This window comes from Aythya marila (assembly GCF_965140915.1).
Source record: "Aythya marila genome assembly, chromosome: 1".
In the NCBI taxonomy this organism is placed as follows: Eukaryota; Metazoa; Chordata; class Aves; order Anseriformes; family Anatidae; genus Aythya; species Aythya marila.
In genome coordinates this window covers 190,079,700-190,105,617 of record NC_139042.1, presented here as the reverse complement: position 1 = coordinate 190,105,617, position 25,918 = coordinate 190,079,700, and positions in this window count along the sequence as shown.

Below are 25,918 nucleotides of genomic sequence, written 5' to 3'. Positions count from 1 at the left end.
ACTGTAGAAAAAAAGTTCATAAAACTGTTTTTCATCAGAGCTACAGGTTCACAATAAGGAAAAACGCACCAGGTGTGACACAACTTGGATTGATATGACTGGTTTCACTCCAGCATGCATGGCCTCAGGGTAACTATTCGCAGTAGTATGAATTTCTTGAGGCTGTGCTGGAATTTTCAACTGTGATTCTTTTTATAGGGATGACTTCCAAAACTATGTTTAAAACCCTTGAAGTGAATATTAATAGACTATAGGATGTGGCTTATATCAAATGTGTAATGCTTAAAGAGTTTAGGAAATAAAATGAAAAGTGCTCAGTGAAATACTGGAAAGGAGAGGGAAAGATGTATTTTCTTCTTTTCTTACATATTGTGTATTATAAATGAAATAGACATTTTTAGCTAATAATAGAATTTATAAAGAGTTGATAAAGGGTTTAATATAGCAACTTTAATGAAGCAGTTAAACAGATATGACCACAAATGAACTTTCAGAACTACTGTTTCTACACTTATACGGTCCCTTTTCCCAGTATATAGGATGCTGCAAAGTATAAAATGACTTCAATCATGCATGGACATTGTTAAAATACCTTTAAAGGTACTTAGGTGTGTTGTGGTTTTAAACTGGCAGGCAGCTAAGTACTGCACAGCTGCTCACTCACTCTCCCAAACTGGGAAGGGGGAAAGAATCAGAAAGGTAAAGGTAAAGGTGCCGAACTCATGGGCTGAGATAAGGACAGTTCACTATGTAAAGCAAAAGGTGAGCACACAAGCAAAGCAAATCAAAGAATTCATTTGCATCTCATCAACAGTCAGGTGTTCGGTCATTTATAGGAAAGCAGGGTTCATCACTCTTAATGTTCTCTTGGGAAGACAAATGACATCACTCTCAACATCCCCCCGCTTTCTTCCTTCTTTACCTCATCTTTTATTGCTGAGCATGACACCATATGGTATAGAATATCCCTCTGGTTAGTCATCTGGTAATCTGTCCTGGCTGTCTCTCCTTCCAGCTCCTTGTGCTTGCTAGGTAGCACTAGAAGCAGAAAAATCCTTGGCTCTGCAACATCTAAAAACATCAGTGTGTTATCAGCATTATTTTCATCAAAAATCTAAAACACAGTATCATGTGAGCTTCTCCAAAGAAAATTAACTCTGTCCCAGCACAAAAAAAAAATGACAAGGTTCTTTATGGATCTTGGGAAAGCCCTTCAACTGAGGATAACAATTTTTTGTGATCATACACATTAGTCAAGGGTATAAAGTTCCTGACATCAATACAGATATAAAAGAAAATAAATATTTTCAAATATGATCTTATCCAGAAAGCCCAAAAATAAAATAAAATAAAAAAATTAAGAGTCACATTATTTACTGTATGAAACAATTCATTTGAACTTACCTGGATATTCTATCTGCATCTCACTTGACTATATTTTCCTAGTAGACATGCTTGTTCCTAATCATACAATCAGTAAGCATCGAAAGCAGACAAGTTTAGTGTCACTAGTGTTATAATAATTTTGCTGGGATGTCTACAATTATTCTGAGGCCTATTTTTTAATTCTTGTGTTGATCTCAGAAACAACTTTATTTCTTAAGTTTCTCAGATAATTTCCGATATTTTAACTAGTAGATTCACATTAGAAAATCTCCTGAAAACATTTAGATTTTTCCTGGGTTTAATCATAATAATTCATTATGGCCTAAAAAGAAGAATATTTTTAGGTCACTTATGGATAATTTCTATTATCCATAATAAATAAATAATTACCCTTTACAAATTATTACCTATAAGATTTCCACTTGTATGGAAAATATGCCAAACCTACATCACATTTTGATTATATTGCCTTTCTTCTAGTTTCTGATACAGCAAGTTTTTGAAAACTTCATCAAACCGTTATGAAACATATGTGTATATATCCTCTCCTGCTTGGAAAGTTCCTGTAGTGCTGGCTAGATAAAGTCTCTGAATGGTTCTCTAGAACAAGCCCATCAAAAAAATGGAGACTAATACATGCTGACCTGCCATATGGGCAGGATATCACTGAAATACTTATTTTCTTCTTATGAGATGTATATACAAATCCCATAAGCTATGTACACAGTTTCATGTTTAATAACATAGTGGAGCATAGTGTTCGTAAGAATATGTTGGCACAGATGAATCATGAACATAAACCGAGGGAGACAGATTGCATACATAGAGCCTCTCTTACTGTGCCTAACTCTCACGCTGAGTGCAGTGGATGCCAGTCCTTATGCTTGAGGCAGGAACTACCTGCAGAACCTCTCTCCCTTGTCCTCAGAAGCATCATATTAACCCCCAAAGAGCTGCTGATTCTGCTTTATTGGCTGAAAGTCTCTCTGTTCTAGAGACACCTGCAGTTCTCCTGTATGCTGGGCCATCAGTACGGAAATCGTCTTCATAATAACCCTAAACAGCTTTATTAAGTTCCTATGAGCTATACACATGGTCTCTGCCCCTCTCCTTTTTCACTGACAGAAGAATGAAGAAAACAAATCTGGTAAATTTTGTTAAGGAATCAGTTGCTGTACTGCAGATGTGCACAATTAGATTGCTGCTGAAGACACTTGAACAAAGGTTAAAAAAAAAAAAAAGGCAACTAGAAAAAGAAGGCAAGAAAGAAGACAGGTTTTAAAGCTTGGGGAGAGTGAATACTCTATTTAAACTTTTAAAAAGCAAAAAGAGTAGGAATGTTAAAAAAAAAAAAAAAAAAAAGCCAGAAACATCAGTGACAGAAGTCATTTCCAGACTGCAGAACTCCAAAGAACTAGAGCACAGTTCTCCACTCTGATTACTGTGAAAAAAAAAAAATATATATATATATAAATAAATAAATAAATAAATGCAGAGCAACATTCCCTCCTTTTACCAACATCTGGCAACAAAAGAAAGCCAAGAATCAATCAAAGAGCAGCTCAGTTTGCCAAACACATGCCAGAATTCTTGCAATTACTATCATACTTAGAGATCTGTCCTGTGTCTTGGGCACAGATATTTAATGACTGTGTGACTTTAAGATAGTAAATGTACATGAGAGTGTTAATTTGTTAATTTTGCCCACAAGATTATGAGGTTTGAGGTGAAAAAAAGAAAAGAAAAAAAAAGAAAAAAAAAAAAAAAAAAGCAGCTCAGGAAGACTTAACTATGTGTAATTAAATTCAAGATGTTCCTCAACATGGGACCATTTACAGAAGTCTCCAACAAAAGTTGAAGATCCCAGAATGCCATGCAATAATTACCTCACTTTGACACACACGGCTCATTTCAAATATCCAGCCACAAGATGTCAGTACGCTCAACAGGAATTATTACAAAAGGGAAAAAACCTGCGTGAATGGGACCTTCTATGTCACACATCTGTTTTCCCTACTAGTAATGCAAAAATAGACTTTTCTAAGGAATGTGTATATTTAATAAGATTTCGCTGAAAATCATCATTCATATTGTGCTTTCTAAGTGAAAATAAGTGACCTATTGTGCTCTGATCAGAGTATCTTAATGAAAGCAAAGTGCTGTGCTGGAATCAGGAACATGGTTTTCTCTTCCAGCTCTGAAACTAAGAATGATGGAGAAGGATCAAAAATAATTCATAAGCATCTAGCATAGTTTTCAACAACAGTGCAAAAGGCCTGGCCAGCTGCATAGACTTTTAATGCTGGACACACTCAGTCACTTGAAAGCATGCTCCAATATATCTCCAGAGATGCTTTAATCTTAGTAAAGTGTTTTGATACCTGTTTCAAGAGCTTAATAATCACAGTGTCTATAAAACTTTAACAACAAATCCTACAGGTGTGCTCTGGCTTCTGTACTAAGTAACCTAAGTGGACAGCATATGGAACGTAGGCGTAGAACAAAATAGAGTAATCACAGTCACATTCTTTGAAAAACAGTCCAGAATCAAGATTTCATGCTAACAATAATCATTTGCAATTTACACACTGGTCAAAATAGTCAATGATTTATTATTAGTAGTACTCCATTTCTATCTATAAATGCTCAAATTCACCTTGGGCAAGCAAATGGTAAAATGTAGTCAGAATTTCTTCCTTGTTCTTTGAAACCTTTCAGCATGTCACTGTAGCCACAGCAGATGATATACCAAGGAGTTTCTGGGGAGATTGGGGTAGCTTGTTTCTCTAAACCTGATTTACATTTGAGTTAAATTAGAAGACAAAACATATAGCATAATTTATAGACATCTAGATGTCTATAAAGCCACTTGGAAAGATTGTTATGATTTCTGTGGAGGGAATGTCTGTGAATAAAATCTTTTAGCATTTTTTGACAAAGTCATCATACTTGAAAATAACAATGAAATTCTTTTGACAGTAAATATTTTTAAAGCCTTTTAAAGAAAATGAGCAATCAGAGATGAAAAGTGGGGAATCTTCCATGGATAAAAGTATCTAGTTAAAAGACAGCAGCAGAGAAAAAGAATAAAACATTAATTGTTGTCAAGGAGAGAGGTCCCTATGAAATTCCACAGGTAGATAAGGTGGGACTAATGCTGTTTAAGGTCTTCATGAATGACCTGGAAAAAGTCTGTGTAAGAAGTTGGAAAAGTTTGCTCTTAATTATTCAGAATAAGAAAAAACACAGATTGACTGTGAAGAATTGCTGAAGAAATTTATGAGGCCGTTCGGGCAATAAAATAGTAGGTGAAATTCAGTACAGAAAAAAAAAAAATAATAATGCACAAGAAGCAAAACTAAAACAAAACAAAACAAAATAATAAAACCCACACCAATTCACCAATTCACATACAAAACCATGAACTCTTAGATAAGCATTATCACTCAGAAGGAATCTCTGGAGAAAATGAGAGTTAGTTTCACAAAAATGTTACTCCTGTGATCAACACCAGACAATAACAATAAATAAATAAATACACAAATAAATAACATTTTAGTAACTACAAATAAAAATAATAATTCTCAGAACATACTGAAAACTGAGAACAAGATAAAGTAATCAAAATATATTTACTCATTTGAATAAATCATGGCTCACCTTTAAAACTTTGCACACCATGGGTCCTTTTTCCATCATTTTCCCTTTTCCAAATAGATATATTAGAGATGATCCACAAAATGGTTAAAACAACAAAAAAAAAATTAAAGATGTGAAGTTGTTTCCAAATGGGACAAAACAGACACATAGGGTGAGCTAGGACTTCTTTATCTAGATAAGAGGGAAATGAGAGGAAAGGCAAAAAAGAAGTGGATGTGAATAGAGATATAATTATTTTTTTTTGCTCACTATATCATCCAATGCACACTGAACAGAGACAGGATCCTCATGTGAACACTTTAGTCTGACCTCATACAGTCTTTCTTTGTGCTGACCACTTTCTGGCCAACAGGTAGTATGAATTGATAATAGGCATATAGTTTATTGACTGAGCTAGTATAACTTCCAGGGTTGTTATTACCTGTGATGCTGTTATTTATCATGTACATTTTTCTTACTAAATTCATTTGTTTTTTTGAGAAAACAAGTGAAAAGTTTTGGGGAACAAACTTTAAAAATAACATTATGGTGGCATTATGCTTATTTAAAAATAGACTAAAAATAACTATAGTCTGGGAATCAGCCCATATTAATCATTTCCCAGAAAAAGTTCTAATTGAAATTAATGGGCATTTTCTCAGAGGAAAGGTTTTGGGATTCTGTTCTTTATACACTATTTATATCATGTTCATCACCATAGTTTCTGAATGTGTTCCAGTAGTACATTAAGCAATGTGACAAACATCTGTCACATATTTTTTTCTTCAGTATCTCTTCAGGGAGATAAATTTGTGCAGTAGAATATCTTGTTTCCTAAAGGAATTTTGCTGGGTGAAGAGGAGAGAAGATGAATAAGGGTGGGAAAAATAAGTTTTTATTTTGTTTTGTTTCTATAAATACACAAGTTGCTTCATATTTTTATCAGTGAAATCTTGGACATAAATATGTATTGAATTTAGACCTTGCCATTTCAATTTACCTTCTTGCTTTTGGGTATGAGCTTGATGCTTAATTAAGCTTCATATGTAGCAAAGTTATGCCCATTAATTTGACTCTTTCTCTCCTGATCTAATAGCGGCAGTAGGAAGACAAAAGAAGAATATGAAATGCATTTTCTTAATAGAGAAGAAAAGACAATAAAGCACTGGTGATGGAGTATTAAAGAGTTTTCAGGAATCATAAATGAATGGTATCTAGTTACTAAGAAACTATGTTAAAAAATTAAAATTCCTCATTTTTATTTGTAATTGATTTAGAATATAAAATATTTCATACATGTGAATTAAGTAAAAAAAAAAAAGAAAAAAAAAAAACATTTGAAAATAACTGGGAAGTTTAGCAAAACATTAACATTCAATATCTAATTTGGAATGTATCTGCAGAATTTTTGATCTGTATAAGTTCATAGTATAGATTAATATGTAATTCCCTTTGTAAACCATTTTTAGGATAATTTTTCAAGGAGCAGTTACTATGACCAAAATCCACATTTTGCAATTGAGAATAGTGAAACCGGAAATGACACATTTAATAAAACAGCAAACTAATCTTAGAGTCTCAGACATCTGTGGCCCCTCACTGCCTCTGTGTGTGGGGGGGAGACAAAGGGACAGAGGGACAAAGGAAAAAAACTAAAGTAATAACAAGCTACCATTGTTTGAAAACCCTCTAGCATGTTTTCTGATCTCACTGTAAATGTGGTTTCTCCTTCTTTATTTAAAGAAGGGGGGACTGCAGGTTGACTATCAGATGAGAAAAGGGGTAGAATGCACAGAACCATACCACATTGAACATGACTGGCCCCACCTGTATTAAATATTCAAAAGCAAAAGATGTTTTCCAGGGGGTGTGTATGGTCTATTAACAGATAATATTGTACATCCCATAAACTTCACATACATATTATGTGAGCTCTGGTAAGAATCCTAAGGTTCCCAGTAACACACACACAAAAACAACCTCACCCCCAGATTGTTAGGCTTGATCTCTGTTGTGCCTTTGATGAAAATAACAGGTTGCTTAGCTCCATAATATTAATGGAAGCTTGGCCTTGCTGTTATTAAGTAAGTCTTCCTTTTCTCTGTGACAGTCTTCCCATTCTAGCTAATAACAGCAAACACATCTGAATATTTATTATATGTTGAAAGCACAAATGTTAGTGAGACAGAATATAATAATGCTTTTTATTTTTCTTAAGATGATATGTCTTGGCATTCTAAGTACCAGAGATAAAAGTGGCAATAAAAGGGGAAATAAAAAATAAAATATATATATATATAAAAAAAAAAAAAAAGAAATATCAAAATTTAAATAACAAAGCATATCTGAATAAAACGTTGAAATCATCTTAATGCACCAGGCTGAAAGCTATCCAAAAGTGACCTATGCGTGCATACTGGAAAATGACAGTCCTGTACCTTTGCCAGAAAAGAGAGCCTTCCTTAATACCCAGATTGCAAAGGTGAATTTTTTTTGGAGCTTTGTTCTAGGAATAGTTCATATTTCCTAAGAGGGTTAAGAGATAAAAAGAGTGCCAGAATTTTTTTAAGAGGTGGACGTCATGTGCTAAAGTCACTGACTATGGATCTGAGAATATGCCTCATTTTCTTTATGTAATTTAGTATGGCTGTGTGCTACATGAGACCAGAATTATTCATGCAGATGAATACCCAAGTAATTGCCCTATGGCAGTTCTGCATATTGTATGTGCCAGCTATACAAGAGTTACACACGCAGTTTTACTGGGTCTAGTGACCTTTAAAATCATGCCTGTTTTTTATTCACGAATCATCACTTTGTTTACTAGTTTACATTCATTCACATTTCTTGCATTTGCTGACCCCCTTCCAGCCTAAGTCACTTACTACAGCAGGTCAACATTCCGAGGTAAGCATAAGCCAAGGTAGAAAACAAGATGTAGCTATTCAATGACTCTTTTATTTAAATATTAACTTAAAACCTCCGGAATTGTAGCCACAGAACTCTCTGCAGAAAGACCAGTGAAAATCTTCTTGTGCGATCTTTGCTAGGACCTCCAAACTTTAACTGATTTTATTTATTTATTAGATAAAAATGCACTGGAGAATACTGAGTGTCTCCACAGTCTGTTCACCTGCTGAAGAGAGGGCTCTGGTCAGTTTAACTTCCAGGATTTAAAATTTCTTCCAAAGGACAATACTTGATATATTGATATATGACTTATCTGATGATTTTGGCCTTCTTCTACTATTTTATTCTAAATTAGAGCAAAATAATTTTGAGTAAAAAGAAGCACAAACATCATTGGCACTTCTTTACTTATTTCACCTTCACCTTTAAATCTTCCATCTCTTCCCCATGCTATGTATGTTCCATAACAATTCTTCCCAGCATCTTTTCCCTTTTTATCCATTGGCTTTCTTTTAGTTTGCTTGCACAAGCTTTTTTTTTTTCTTTTTTCTTTTTTTTTTTTTTTTCCTCATTTATCTATTTATCTTCCTGTTTGTGTATTTATCTTCCTGCAGTTCCTTTGGCAGGAGACATCCTACTCTCATGTCTTTTTTCATCTATCTCCCTCCTCTTTTTTAAGTTTATCTGCTCCTGCCAACATGACTATCTCTTTTTATATTTCCCACTGTATCCCCTGAGTGTACATATGTGAACAAATGATCCCACCTTTTTAACACACTTTAAGCTGCATAGAGCTTCCAACTCTTGATTACACATCATGTGCTGTGTTCTTAAGTTCTGATTGATGAAAAGTCTGTGTTGGAAAACTTTTAGCTATATCACAAGAAGTAAACTGACACCTTTTTTACTTACTTATTTTAAAAGGGACCATTAAAAACTTCATAAACTATGAAGTCTAATCATCATTAGACTTATCAGATAAATGACTGAAATGATAATTATCAGATAAATGACTGAAAACCTAGACCTTCAGGGGTGTCTCAGTCCTCAGAGTGGCAACCATGCTTGGGGCTATCCATCCAGCCTCCTTTCCTACCACATCTTCTTGCTGAATTACAGAGTCCCTTCCTTTCCATCATCCTCTTAAGGGCGCTTCTCTTTATATGACTGACACGGTGTGATGAGGCTGGGGTCAGTCAGGGATCTGTGTGAGTCTGGTTCTCAACTGAGCTGCCATATCACAGTGCTTGGGGGACAAGTGCCTGGAGCAGCCTACCTTCAGGAAGTAAATCTGTCGTAGAGGGGAACAAATAACACTTGTACTGATGTTAGCCTAAAACAATATATGCTTATGGCAATATTTCAGTGAGGGTCTTCCCCAAAATATCTAGATCTGGGGAAGATGATAAATGGTTACGTTTACCAGTGACTTTCATCTCTAGTAATTGATTTATTGTCTTACAGTAGAATTTCTTTCTGAAAGCTGAAGTAAACACTGATATTAATAGGACACCAGTCTTGAGAGCTATACTCACAAATATGTCATACATGTCTTTTCTTATAATCCAGCAAGATCTTTGTATGCATATTTATCGATGACATATCATTACCTGTATGCAATAGTAGCATTAAGAGAACAAACATTATTCTCAGTGCTCAGCTGCTAAAAAAAGGAAAATGCTTTCATCTAAACCCCAAATACATAATTTGGATAAAACCATGAGGGTAATGTTCACTCCCTGCAGTAGACCATCTGGCATAGAAAGGCTGTGCCAATTAATATAGATGGAATGACTGCTAGCACCACAGATAGTAAATATTTCAGACTATTTTTTTTTATCATTTATCAGCTAATTTCATACTTCAAAATTTGCTGTTAGGGTCTCCAGTATGTTGAAACAGATTGAACACATTCAGACTCTAACTAGCCTGCAAACACTTTGCTTTCTTTTTAACTCTTACACAATCCCAGTTCCACTTATTTGTGTGAAGTTGAGAGATTATAATGAAGTGACAACATAATTAGCACTATTACTTGGCTGAGTTTCCTGCCTCTCTCAATAAGGAATAAGTATTGCCTTGCTAGTGTTATCCCTAATTCAAAAGATAGTAATTCACCTGTTTTTCTCAAAGGCAAAGGAAAATACAGTTTGAGCAATACATCTCTAATGACTATTGCAGAAGAGAGATTAAGACTATATTTCCAATGTTAACCAACAAGTTGATCCTCAAGAAGCTTGATCAACTTTTCAACTCTGCTAAATCAGTTGCCAAAGCTGTATTTCAGTTCTTGTCTAAGAAACCTGAATAGCTATTATATAACACTCAAAAAATATTCTTTTAATGGTCCTCAAAGAAACTTGTCAAATTTTAAGAATATTTGGTTTCAAGACCCATTTCACAAAGCTTTAAACAAAGAAGTGTAAGGCATGTGCCAACTGTATTCCAAACTGAGTGTTTAGCGTACTTCAGAAACAGACTTCTGAGTCTTATCCTTTAATGCTTTAAGCTTAGTAATGAAGTATTTAAAAATTTACTCTTTGAAATGCAATACTAGTAGTAAAATAAATTGTATTTATTGTGGCAGCAGCAGAGCAGAAGATTGCTTTAGTTTTCAGGCCATCACCTAGAAGTGTTTTTTGTTGTTGTTGTTTTGTTTTGTTTTGTTAAAGTGAGAAAGGAATAAAATGATCAAATCACAGCTGGTTTTGTTTGTTTATTTTCTAGTTACGTTTAAAGGTGTAGAGAGACAGGCAGACATTTTGCATATTACTCATAGAGAAGTTTGGAGTATGCAAATGAAGTAGTGCAGAACATCTGTGTCATCTCTGTGACATGATCAGAGATGGATTTTAATTGGGTAGAGCAGCTTTCAGCACTACTTGTGTCTGATCATATTCTGGATTGCATCACAGTAAGCATCTAAAAACTTTATGAAAAAAATGTACATTTTTAAATATTGGAGTTGAAATATATCCTCATGAATGGGAGTAGCATAGTAACATACTATGCTTTTGTTTTTAATAACATACTATGATTTCCTCATCTGACTTTCACTAAAATCTATGTTACTTGAGGCCAACAAGTTCAATAATGCAACAAGAATTCTCTATAAATAAACAAATAAGTGGTTTTGTTTCTAGAGTCTCTGTTGCAGATATTCATGCTAAACAAATTGTTTTTCTTTTGCAACAAGTCACTGCAACACTCTGTGATGAGACAGAAATTTTTTTAGGATTTAAGACATACATATACACATACACAAAGAGGCTTTATGTAACACTAAATTGTGACATTTTTGTTTGTATTGCCCTTGATGAGCTGTTATCTTCCCAGAAATGAACACATTTTGTTCTGTTCTAGGGGAGTTAGTGCTCTGTGCATTTGGTGGTATTGAAAGAAAGTGAAATATAAACACAGGTGGGAATTTAAGATGAATATCTCACATTTTTTTTTAACCTTAGCCTAAAATATATAACATTGCTTTATTTTAGAGAACAGAGATAGTTGCAAACCAATACATATCTTAGAAAGAGACAAATTAAATAATTATATCCCAATTATAGCATATGTGCAGATCTCTAGAAGTTGCAATCATTCCTGTTACCATAAGTAAACTTGTGCTTAAGCACCTAAAAACATATCTAAGACCCAGAGGGCGATTAAATTATGTCTGAAGAATTCTGCACTGCTAGAACAGGGGGATCTATGGACTGCAGATGTAATTCAGGCACCTTCCTGCATGTTCTGGTTAATCTATGGGCCAACTACAGTTATTAATCATGTGTTCATAAATTTTCATACTTGGGACACAGCCATTGACAGGACTCCTGCATGATGTTCACTGATGTTTTAAATTAAGTTCTCATCAAACAACAGCTCAAATTCTAGAGTCAATATTGATAATATTAAAATGATGAACTTTTGTTTAATGGTTTGTTATTTAGATCCCTTCCCCTGAAATAAGAGCCCCAGTTTCTGTCCCCTCCTCATCATGTTTCGTTTAAATGTGTCTCCCAAGAGAGTTGCTCTTGGGATATTTTGGGATACAAGTACTAGGATATTTTAAGAACAGGAGCCACTGTTTTTGAATCAGGAAACATGGCCAGAAATAGGGTAGACAAGGAAGATGCAAACATATAGAAGATTTAAAAGTGAAAAGTACCTCTCTACCACAGGATATAGAAATTGGGGAATTTACAGTGTTGGACTTTATGATAATTTTATGTACTTCATTCTGAGGTGCTTAGTTGTCCCTGTGCATATTAATTGAAAATATAAGAATATTTCCTTGTTTTACAGAGATTTTAAGGAAAATGAAGGAAGAATTACGTTACTGCTATCAGTGTAGAAGGAGATTTATAGATCAAGAAATCACAATTAAACAGTTACAATTTACAGTTGCTAGAAATTCAAACCTTCAATTTTTCTAGTTCATTTTGATTCATCTTTTTACACCTCTCTAAAGCTTGTACAGCTCAGTTATATTTTATGTAAATTAAGTAATTCTGATCTTTGTTGTATCCATGTTGATTCCTTCATAGTTTTTAACGAAATTTGGTACACTACACAGTTACCATCAGAGGTATCATACTCCGTATACTGAAACTGCGTATGTGGGAAGTATCAGGAGGATTTCTAGTGTGATGACTATCACCAGTATTCATATTCCATCACCATTTTTCTGTACACAATAGGGTTAGCATGTTGAATAATGAATAATAAAGATGTTTTGAAATGGATCTGCTTGCTTGCATCATTTAAAGACATTTTAGGAAGAAAAGGATGAGATGGGATAATAAATAGCAAGTTTTAAAAGTCATTTACTATTTCCAAAATTATTTCAAGGTACTGTTTCTTTGTTTGCCTTCTCTTCATTCCCCTATCTTCATTTGTTTTTCTTATACAGAATTCATTTATTTATTCATATAATCATCTATTTTCTAGTCTGTCTTCATTTTTCTCTTTCTTGTCAGGGTTTTTTGCTTTTCAGCCTTTTTTATTGTATGTTTGCAAATTCCTGGCTTTGAACTATGGAAGCAACATCAACAATTCAGATCTCTGAGATTAACAACCTTTTTTATTTTTTTTTAATAACCTATTTAAACGGTTTTGTTGAATACAAATATGCTAAGGTTATATTCCAGAGCTTTAGAACACCACCTAGGAAAGGCCAGGATACCTCAGTTATCATAAAACTTAAGAATACTCAGCATTCTCAGGGCTAGGATGATCTCTGAAAGGTATTAATTCCTATGAACAGCAAAAATTTCTTTTTTGTTGTTGTTTTTGAGAATAAAAGCCTTGAGTCTGCTGTTTGAAATGCATAATTATTTTACCTAGTCATGTGTAAAATGGTATAATACTTACCTCATAGATATTGCAAAGAAGTCGTAATTAATAAACACTTTTAAAGTGCTTGCTTTGACATCACTGGAATAAAAATGTTATTAAAGTGTTATTATGATGATATGTTTTACCCTGATCAAATAATTAAACTTCTTGTCTGAAAGTTGAAATATACTGACTTATATTTTCAAGGTCTTAAACTTCAAAATGCAATTTTCAAGATCAAAGATTATATGAGTACTTTTTATCACTGTGCTGAAAAATAAATTGCACATCCATTTCATTAGGATATGGTACTAGCTTCATCTCCTGCACTGTAGTTACAAATAGTTTTTAGCTGTAAACTGAGATCTGCTAGAGGGTGCAAATTTTATTGCCTAGCCAAAGAATAAAGGAATTCACCTGTGCTTTGATAGCTATAAAATTCTTGAAAATGTTTACAAATACTGTTCTTTGACAGCTGCCCTTTACATTTACCTCACTTAAATCATGGTTTCCAGGCGGTCACTTGCTTATAGTTCTCTGCCGTATGCCAGCTGTTGCAGCTGAGGGGCTGCAATTGAGCAGTGTGCCTTAAAGTGACATTCTAGATACTACTACACTTTAAAGAAGAAAAAAAAAAAAAAAAAAAAAAACAGGTGTGAGATATTATGGAATTAAGTTCTATATCAAATTGTGAATTCCACTTTGTTTGACAAAGTCCATATTCATTGTAAAGTTCACATACAGTGTAAGCTCCATCATGATTAATATGTGCAAGGCCATGATTCCACATTTTTCTTGGTGGCAGATAGCTTCAATAGTTCTCATCTTCCCCTCTCTTAGTTGATAATTGCTATCCTTTCTGTCTCTTTGAATTATCCTATGGGATAAGCCAGTTTAGGATGCAAGTTCAAGAGAAAACTATTGTATTTCCTGGCAAACTCTGACAAGGTATGTTTTTCTGAATATCATTTTCCAGACATTAGGACTGAAATCACAATGACAGATGCATCAATGATCCTTAGTGCTGAAAACACACATGCAGAGAAAACAAATACTCCATCTGTAATGACAATGATTTTCTTTACAGAAAAAAAAATATGTTCTTTACAAAAGCTAATGAGGTAGAACGGAGTTGCTTCTGAGACTTCTTGGGACTTAAGGTGTTGCCTGTAACAAAATCTTATAAGATTGTACCAAAGAGATGTAAAAGCAGACCAGAAGTGATTTCACAACTGTGATTAAAGAGACCAGGCTGAAAAGATAAGATGTTACGAAATGCTATACCATGTGTACCCAAGAATCAGAAGGAACAGTGGCAGGAGACAGGCAAGATGGTATTCAACACTAGATTTTATTTTTTTTTAAGACTTTTCTCCAAAGTCTGTGTATGCATAAGGAATTCCTCTGTTTCTTGTTCTCCTGCCATGTTCCCATGACATGTCTAACTAGGAAAGAAGAACTCCCATGTACCAGTGGTCTTCACGTTAACACTAGATCCTTGGAATAACTGTGACAGCTGTCCTGAAACTGAATTCCTGAAAATCACTGATGACAGTCATCATTCACAGCACAAGACCTCAGAATTGTGCAGAACTGAGTGGCTGGATCCAAGCTCAGTAAGACAGCGCCTGCCCAGAGAGTGGACGTGTGCAGGAAGGACCTGTGGGAGATGTGGGAGATGGAAATCTGTACCACCGCTCTTTGAGAGTCACCGGTTCATTGCTGGGTGTCCTGGTTTCAGTTAGAACAGAGTTAATTTTCTTCCTAGTATCTGGTAGAATGCTGTGTTTTGACTTAGGATGAGAAGAGTGCTGATAACACCCCGATGTTTTAATTGTTGCAGAGCAGTGCTTATACCAAGCCAAGGATGTCTCAGCTTCTTGCTCTGTCCTGCCAACAGGCAGGCTGGAGGTGCAGCAAGAGCTGGGAGGGGACAGACACAGGACAGGTGACCCAAACTAGCCAAAGGGGTATTCCATACCATCTGATGTCATGCTAAAGGGGTGGCTAGCCGGGGGGAGGGGCCAGACTGCTCAGGGTTAGGCTGGGCATCGGTCAGCAGGTGGTGAGCAATTGCATTGTGCATCACTTGTTTGTACACATTATTATTGGTAGTACTATTATCATCATTGTACTATTATTATTATTGTTATTATTATTTTCCTGTCTTATTAAACTGTCTTTATCTCAACTCACGGTCTTCACTTTCCGTTTCTCTCCCCCATCCCAGAGAGGGAGGGGGAAGGGTGAGTGAATGGCTGTGTGGTGTTTAGCTGCCGGCCGGGTTAAACCACGACACTGGGCATCACCACTTTCATAGAGCAGCTTTATGCAGTTCTGTTGGCATAAAACCAGAGTAAGAAGCAAGGATTAATGAAAAACATTCATGTTTGTGTCTCAGCACATGCTTACTCAATCTCATTAATCTGCTTATTCCAGGAAAAAAAAATAAAATATATATAATATATATCACAGAAATAAATATAAAAGAAATGTAAATCTTTAAAACTGAAATAAAAGTGATCTCACAGTGTATGATTTCTGTATCTTGTCTTTTCTGAAAATTGAGCTCTTTGAGGTTAGACTATGAAGGAGGTAAGAGACAGTGAAGGGGCTCTTGTGAGTGAGAGGGAGGGAGTTCTAAGAACACGGGGTCAGCTGCAGGTGAGAAAATGTAAAGTCAAGGACAGAAATGAAAGCCTCTAAGAGCAGTTAAGGGGAGGAAACAGAAGTAGGTGAAGAGCATGGAGGGTGTAACATTATTATTAGCATTATGATGAAATGTAAGGAGGGGTGGAGTTATTTCTATAATTGAAATGAAATTAGAACATCATAATAGCCTTCTGGAAGAACTAAGCTATGATAGTCTTACCAACAGCAGATCTATACCAGAATATTACATTAAAAATATATGTATTGGTGCAAATAAAATGTGACCAGGTATTTCCTACTAGAAGAACAACAACAACTGTTTAATACTGTGATGCTTCTGAGTGAAAGGAAAGAAAAAAATCTTGTGTGAATTTGATTTCTTCTCTTTGCTTTCAGGAGACAAATGCTTAGGAGGGCCTAATCCTTGTTGTCTGCCAGCACTAAAATGAGAAAGTTCTGATCTACAGCTCAGCAGCTGTATGCTACAGTGAGGCTTTTATGAGTTGGGGTACCAGGTCTTACAGTGCCACCAGGTATGAAAATCTTTGTTTAGAACTAGCAAACCCAGACTTTTTCCAGTCCTCTGGAAGTCCAGTTGGAATAACCTTTATAGACAGGAAGCACACAACAAAGTCCAATGGGTTCCTTGAAGTGTGGCTTTAAGCAGATTAAAATGAGACAGAAAAGAATTCCTTGAATTTCTCCAAGGTCTGAGGCACAGCGTGCCTTTCCTCTTTGCCTCTCCAGTTCTGGTTTTCAAAGACCACTGTCACAGCAGCCCTTCTAAGAAGAGAGATCAGTCTACTTCCTCTGCCTTAGAGGATTCTCTGATTGTCCATTAATGTCTTTCCCTCTGGTGTATAAATGTATGCCGTAGGGGGTTGATACTGATTGGTATGTTTGTTTTTCTCTGGGGTTGAAGTGTTTTTAAGCATGTAGGCTTAATGTTCTGTCAAGAATCACTGACATAAATTATAACTATGCTACACATGCACACAGAGGTGTAATCTGCTCTTTTTCAAGTGTAAGTCCCTCACAAGGACAGATGAGGCATATGAGGGACTAGGCTGTGGTCATTATATCACAACACTATTTAGGGACAAGTAGAATCACAGTACCACAAAGAAGTCATCAGTGAGACCATGTTCTTAGGGTACTTCTTTATCAACACAGGGAGGATGATCTCTATTCCAGCCTCTAACTTTCTATCTGATACATACGTCATTTATCCAGTACAGCTTTCTTCTGTAGGTACAAAAAGAGGGAACCCAGGACTTACTATTATGCCTTCAAGAAGCTGAGTAAAGATGGGAGCATGTCCTGACGAAATACGGCTGGCACACAGGCTCTACCCCATAAGCCCCATAGGATGATGTTCTGCATTTAGTCTGGCTGTATTGGTGAAAAAGTAATGTAAGTTATTAACTTTCTCTTACATGAAGGTCAGGAGAGACAATAGTTGACAAACATATGGTGTACAGGAGTGAGGTGACTGTTCTGCATGATTAAAGCAAGGGAGACAATTAATAGAAGAATCTGGGTACATATTTTATAACAGTTTATCACAGTAAAGTTCAGAAAATAAATCTTTTTAATATTTTTTAAGTTATTTTGCTCTGAAATTTAAATAAGTTAATTTTAAAACTAATTTATACCCAAACAGTTGTACTGGGTCTAGCTGGAATGTTAACTTTCCCGGCAGCAGCCCATACAGTGCTGTGCTCTGCACTTGTAGTTGGAACAGCAGTGTTATCACACCAGTGTTGTGTCTACTGCTGAGCAGCAGTGGCACAGCATCGGGCCTCTCTCTAACCCTCCAAGGGGGTGGGCAAAAAGTGAGGAGAGAAACATCACCAGGGCAGCTGACCTAAACCAACCAAAGGGATATTCCATACCATATGATGTCACACTCAGCAATAAAAGGTGGAAACAGGAAGAAGAGAGGAGGGGTGGGCTCTCGTTGTGAAAACGTCGGTCCTCCTCCCAAACACTGGCTATGTGCGTTGAGGCCCTGCTTCAAGGACGTGGTCAAGCATCACTCATTTGTGGGAAGTAGAGAGTAATTTCTTTCCTCTGCACTTCCACATAGCCTTCATTTGTTTTATTTGTTTGTTTTCCTCCTTTTTTTTTTATTATTTTCCCTTTCCCCCTCCCTTTTCCCCTTCCCCTTTTTATTTCCCTTTAGTTAAATTGTTTAGTTCATAATAATCTTTATTTAATTATTATAATTATTTCCCTTTAATTAAATTATCCTTATCTCAACCCGTGAGTTGTTCTTTGCTTTACTTCTCCCCCTCCTCATCTAAAAACAGGGGGAGTGAGAGAGCGGTTGTGGGGTTTAGCTGCCCAGCACGGTAAAACCACCACAACAGTTAACATCCATTATTTATCTGTGGCTGACTCGTGTTGTTCTCCATATAAAAATATCAGATATTGAGTCGGATTCTGAAAACCTGAAAAAGGTTTTCAGACTGAGGATAAAAGAGAGACAGAATTAATTAGTGAAATGACTCATTAGGCTAAAATGTTATGACATGATAGAAAAAGTGCACTCTAGGGCAGGCCACATTAAAAAAACAAACAAAACAAAACAACAACAACTACAACAACAACAAAAAAAACTATTTAACTAACAGTGGAATTAAGTGTCTAATGCCCTTTTATCCCGTGTTACTTTACTTAAGCAGACTCAGCTTTGCTCAGTACTCCTCATGACATCCCAACATCTTTTCCTTACTTTCTTCTGTATTACTCCAAGAGCTCACCATTGTAATTCTTATAGGAACCCCATGTTACCAGACCTTTATCTGCAATATATCTGGCTTTGTCTGCAACCACCCTAGACAATACCCAATTTTCTCATTCCTCTCCAATTTTACATAGCTACCAACTATGTAAGAGCCTTTTCTGGTTAGCCAGACAGGCATATGGCTTTTGGAATCACCTTACAACATTGCTCAGTGGGAGAACTGTGTGCTGTGCCTCCCCTATAAACAGTCATAAAGGCTTATGAAACTAGTAAAAGCTCATGAACTTAGAAATTCCTATGCCTCTGTCAATATGATTGAAATTAGCCTATGTCCTGAGGTTCTGAGAGTCTGTCTTGCATGTGGGTGGGCAAACAGTGCAATCACATAATCCCTGTCTTCCTTAAGCAATCAAGCAGGAAAAAAAAAAAAAAAAAAAAAAAAAGAGGTGGAAAAGGGAGAATGGAAGATAGAAAGAAAGATAGGAGTGAAAAAATAGTTTCAGATGGATATATGAAATTAAATATAAATAACTTATTTTATAATAAAAATATTAATTTAAATTTAAAGCAGAATACATTTAAAAGAATCCTAACAAGTGTAAACTAGGTAACTGAGAGTCTATTTATCTCTTCCTATTAGAACTGAACCTTGTCTGGGTATTCAGAGCCCTTTATGCTTTGCAGGATGAAAATTAATGTACTCTTGTTTAATACACAGCATAACATACAATTATTTTATCTTGCTAATAGCAAATATGTAAATACTTAATTTGTGGAATACCTTCAGAAACTGTTCTAGGAAGCCCCTATTCTTTCTGTAAATATTGTTTATTAATTCATGAACTTATTGAATGATATTGTACAGATTGGTTGTACCTTTTACACTGTCTCATATTATTACTCTAAATACCTGTTTGTGTTGGAATAGAAAACTTTTATGTTAACCGTTATCCTCTCTTCACTGTTATAGGAATATAATGGTTCACAGGGAAAGAAAAAAATATATATATTTATAGAAATCCCGAGTAATTTTAGTGAGTCTCATGAATGCTGATGTTGCAAGCAGTTAGGCTGTTAGGCTTTAAAAATCCCATACAATCAGGTAGTGAAATTGCCTTAGTATTAAAATATTCATACATAAGGCACTGAAAAGCTAATTATGAATTAGTAGTGCTATGTGTGTTAATACACTGATAACTATTTGCTAAGAGAAGGATGAGATTGGTGGTATTTGTATTAGGATGTTGGAAGGCAGGTACTATTGAATCATGTAATGTTTGGATTACAAAGTACTAGAATTTGCCTCAAGTGTTACTATATCTATATATCTATATATATATATCTTTAAGGCCAAATTATCCATTTTCTCTGTGTCCTCAGAAAATTTGAAGCCATACAACAGCTTTTCTCAGTTTCTTTTCCTTTTTTTTTTTTTTTGGTAGAATTACTGTATTAGAAGCAACAATGCTCTTGTGGGTCACTATGCCAGAACAAGCAGAACAATACTTTCTTTTCCCTTCTTCCAACAGTGATTGGAAGTGGATATGGCAAAATAGCTCAGATGTGATTATGTCATGTATCCAGAATGTGACTCTTTTCTCTAGATTCCCTCTGGGGTCAGTGAAAACAGATGTGCTCCTACATAAAGACCATTCAGAGCAGAAGCCTTGTACAGGCTTATGCAGAGTTACAACACCACCTTGCTTTAGTACTTTTTTAACTCCTGGACTCTGTTCTGCTGTAATTGTCCTTACAGCAGATGCTATGATTGATACCTCTGTCTCCCTTCTGAAGTGGATTTCCCTCAGAAAGCAGTCCTGGAGCAGTGGGCAGCACAACCATCCCATCCAGCCCAGCTCCAACAGCTAGTCCAGATGCTGGTATAATGTCAGTGCATGCGTAGACTTTGGTCATTTTTCTTTCTCCCTATGTTTACCTTGAAAATGAAAGATAACAGGATTCCTGGGAAGCTAAGTTGAATGATGTGAAGAATCATAATAGCATCTTGAAAAGCTATTGCTGAATATTTTTACAGTACTCCGTTTTCATTTTATCAAATGAGAAAGGTAACTGATCTCTGGTAGTATACACAGGCTCAATTTTCTGGTCTTTTTTTCCAGACAAAGCCAGATACAGCACTTCATTTTGTAAGCTGGTGACCAAGAAAAACAGAAAAGGTTAGAACATGAAGCCATAAACAACTATGCTACCATCAGATTCTTCAAACTTAACAATCGAAAATGTAAAGGAGATGAAAAACAGAGGTTGCTGAACTGGAGATGCTGAAACCTTTCAGACATGATATTCAACTAAAATAGGATTTGCTGCCCAGTTAGCTATCCTATTTGACACTGTAATTGGAGCTTATTAAAACTGTAACAGATTATACTCCATTTACATTTCTGAGAGTTTCTCTGTAAACATAAGACATACATATTACTCATTAAGAATGAAAAAAGATCTTTTGGATGCCATTTCTTAGGCAAGGAGTTGGTTTTGACTCAAATTCCACCACAATAGAATAGCATAATATACCTTACTGAATATGTTATTACTTATATAATATTTTCATATTCCATTTATTAGTACTTCTTTATAAACATTAAGGAAAACCATACCAATTTTCAGAGTTATAGTTCCTATATCTTCACTTCAACCAATAACATTGTTTACTATGGTCTATGCTTGAAATCATATGAGGACATCATGTAACAGCTGTGCTTCTGCACAGCTTCCTTCCATTTTATGTATTCAAGCATGACTGTGTATCACTTGCTATTCACAGTTGATTTTCCAGTACTATTAAGATTAAAGGGAATTCACATGTTTTGGAAGTAAAATCTTATTAAACACTAATTGAACTAGAGCTTAGGGGGTTGACTCTTGTCACAGAACAGAATCAATTGAACTGTCAATCCTGAACAGGAGGAAAAAAGCAGAAAATGGAAGGATAGGCACCTTTAAGGACATAATCTTTTTAATGTCAATAAGTTTAAGTCGGAGACAGTATGCACTAAGAAGAACTTAAGCTGATAAAATGTAACTTGATTTATTACTTCTGAGTATTCTAAATTTTAAAGGAAGATTATTATACCACTGAGATCTAATACCAGTTTCTCCACCAAGAGAATAATGCAGGCAACAAAATATATATATATATATTTGATCATCACTTCTTTCTTCCTTTATGATATCTTTATTATTTACAGAGATAATACCAGAACATTTATGTCTTTCACAATTTTTTTTTTTTACTTGTTCTGAAGAGCACTTCAGAATTTGCTTCTAGCCCCATGTGGCTCCCTGAGATGAATATTTTAAACTATACATATGTTAGTAACTTTACCCAAAGAGCATATGAAATCTAATAAAGAGGCTTACATCACGTGAGGGAAACTATGGACTCAATAATATATTGTTCTCTTACAGGTAGAAAGCACATTTTATCAGCACAGATAACTTGTTATAACTTGTAGAATTAGAAAATGCTTAGAAAAGGCATTTTTAAGGTAGGTACATTTTCCTTATTTTTCCCTTTAAGACTAAATACTACAGTTTTCCAAGAAACCACCCCACACCCTAAGCCTTCTTTTCTCCGGACTGAACAGTCCTAGCTCTACCAGCCCCTCTTCATATGGTAGAAGCTACTTTGAGGCTCTTGGCTGAACTTTCTCCAGTATCATAGAATCATAGAATCACTCAAGTTGGAAAAGACCTCCAAGATCATCTGGTCCAACCATCACCCTACTACCAATGTAACCACCCACCAAATCATGACCCTAAGCACCAGGCCCAACCCTTCCTTGAACACCCCCAGGGAGAGTGATGTTATCACTTCCTTGGGCAACCCATTCCAAGGTTTATCCACCTTTCTGAGAAAAAAGTTGTCCTAATTTCTAAACTAAACTGCACATGGTGCAACTTGAGGCCATTCCCTCTAGTCCTATCACCAGTTACCTGCAAGAAGAGGCCAACCCCCAGATCCCCACACATTCCTTTCAGGTAGTTGTAGAGAGCAATATGGTCTTCCTTAAGCCTTCTCTTCTATAGACTAAATAACCGCAGTTCCCTCAGCTGCTCCCCACAGGACTTGGGTTCCAGGCCCTTCACCAGCTTTTTAGCCCTTCTCTGGACATGCTCCAGGGCCTCGATGTCCTTCTTGTGGTGAGGGACCCAAAAATGAACACAGTACTTGAGGTGAAGCCTCACTAGAGCAGATTACAGCGGAATGGTCACCTTCCTGGTCCTGCTGGCTACACTGTTCCTGGTACAAGCCAGAATGGCGCTGGCCTTCTTGGCTACCTGGGAACACTGCTGGTGCATGTTCAGGTGAGCATCAATCAGCACCCTCAAATGCTTTTCTTCTTCATGGTTTTTGAGCCACTCTGCCCTAAGCCTGTAGCATTTTCTGAGATTGTTGTGATCAAAGTGCAGTACCTGGCACTTAGCCATGTTGAACCTCATCCCATTGGCCTCTGCCCATCAACCCATCCTCTTCAGATTCCTCTGGCCTTCCTACCCTCCAGTAGATCAACACTTCCACCAGCTTGGTGTCATCTGCAAACTTACTGAGGATGCACTCAATTCCCTCATCCAAATCATCAATAAAATTATTAAAGAGGATGGGATGGGATGTTATGTCTTTCTTGTATTGGAAATTCACAACTGGATACAGCACTCCAGATATCTCACTACTGATGAATAAAGTTGAAGGATCACCTCCTTCAGCCTGCTGGCAATGCTCTATCTAATACAGCCCAAGATACCATTGGTTATCTTTGCTACAAGGATGCATCACTAACTCATGTTCAAGTTAATGTCCATGTCCAGAATAGTCAGGACATTTTTGTATTTTTAAATAACAGTTTAAACAAATATGCAAACATCACAAATTGTAGGACCTTGAATGAGTTTAAAACAGTAGCAGCAACGAGGTCCTCCCATTAATAGTTTAAGCTCAAGTTCCTTTAACTATATCATCAGGTTTTGGAATGTGGATTTGCCCTGGGGAACCATTTTACAAAGTTGAGTTTTCAATCAAAACAGTCTTATTTCAAAACTCAGCTCCAATCTGGGGAAAGAAAAAAAAAAAAAGTAAAAAAAAAAAAAAAAAAAAGTTTAATTACATAGTTCAGTGCACTTCTGAATAGCTACAGACCTTTGTTAATCACAACTGCAAGCTCTCAAATACCACTGAGATACATGATCATCATTTTAAGATGAACTAAATCCACGATAACAGGGAAGTGCCAGTAACACAAAAAGCAGAAACCTGAATTCTGCTTTGGATACAATGTTAGTAGTAACAGAGTGGAATACAAAGCATAAGAAATGTGATGGCTTCACTCACTACCTCAAGGAAAAATACTTTAAATCTCATTTCACAAACTATACAAAATAATGCTTTTGCTTTCCTTCTCAGAAGAAATACCTAGTGTAAAATAATATTATCTTAAATAACATTGTAAGTTTAAAAAGTAATGTAAAATTCTTTCGTCCTGGTTTCAGTTAGAACAGAATTAATTTTCTTCCTAGTAGCTGGTGGAATGCTGTGTTTTGGCTTAGGATGAGAAGAGTGCTGATAACAGCCCGATGTTTTAATTGTTGCAGAGCAGTGCTTATACCAAGCCAAGGACACCTCAGACTTTTGCTCTGTCCTGCCAACAGGCAGGCTGGGGGTGCAGTAAGAGCTGGGAGGGGACAGACCCAGGACAGGTGACCCGAACTAGCCAAAGGGGTATTCCATACCATCTGACGTCATGCTAAACAATATATAGGGGTGGCTAGCCGGGGGGAGGGGGCCGGACTGCTCGGGGTTAGGCTGGGCATCGGTCAGCGGGTGGTGAGCAATTGCATTGTGCATCACTTGTTTGTATATATTATTAATAGTAGTACTATTATCATCATTGTAGTATTATTATTATTATTATTATTATTATTATTATTATTATTATTATTATTATTATTATTATTATTATTATTATTATTTTCCTGTCTTATTAAACTGTCTTTATCTCAACTCACGGGCTTCACTTTCCATTTCTCTCCCCCGTCCCAGAGAGGGAGGGGGGAGGGTGAGCGAACGGCTGCGTGGTGTTTAGCTGCCAGCCGGGTTAAACCACGACATCTTTTTTCTTAAAAATATTTATTTAAAGACTTGCAAAGAGTTAAAATAAACCTCAGAGTACATTTAGAAGATATTATTATAAATAACTTGACAAGCAGTGAGTCTTTCGGAACAGGATGTTAGTTTGCTATCATTTACAGGAGCATGCTTGGAAATAATTAACAGTCTACACTCAAAATTTCTAAACAAAACTGAGCTTTCTGACATCCAAGATCTCTATGAAAACTAGCTGTGAGAGAGTTTGAAGTGTAGTTTGTACACACCAGGAAGAGTCAACTAAAACAGTGGAGACATGCAAGAAGGAAGAGCAAGCAAGGTTAGCAACATTAAAATCTCTGTTAATGGTTTGTCAGAATAATTGTATGCATTATGCGTGAAAATCAAGTAGTATAAGAAGACTGTCAAGTGCTGAATGAAACTGGAAAGTAGCCTAGATAACACAGCAAAGTGTGCAGAGCAGGAGAAAGCCCAACAACTGGCGGAGAGGACTGACGTGTAAGAAAATCCTTGGTGTATATAATCAAGAATGCATAAATAAGAGAAGATCCATGTAACAGTAATATTTTCTGTTTTTCTTAAAATAAATAAATAATAGAAATAATTATTACAGAATTAATAATCACTTATTTTTGTATTTTTGTATTTTTTTGAATTTTGGTAGTTCTTTGTGCTGTCAGTTTTTTTCCAACATGTTTGAAAAGGGACAAAAATAACTGTGGTTTTATTATATGTTACTGTAATTTTTAATGCATAAAATAAAGTATCAGACTATATCCTGTTCCAGGCAAGGGTTTCTCTCTAAGATTTCAGCTGAGACTAGTGATGATATTTCTTATTGGCTGGCTCTATTCTGCTCCTTGCTCAATATACAGTAAACTTGCGGTAAATGTGTACACTCCAAGGAGTCAAGGGAGAGAAATAGGTTGCTAACCTAAATAAGTACTCATAGATCCTCAGAGGGGCTTGCCACTCTCTACTGTCTACTTATGTAGTCTAGACTGCTGATTTAGGTGGTTTGGATTATCCTGCTGAGGCCCACTAACTATACTTTAAGTGTTGCTTTGGCAAAATGAAGTTGCTAATGTAGTCTGAATATTGCAGACAGCTACCAGCTCACAAAC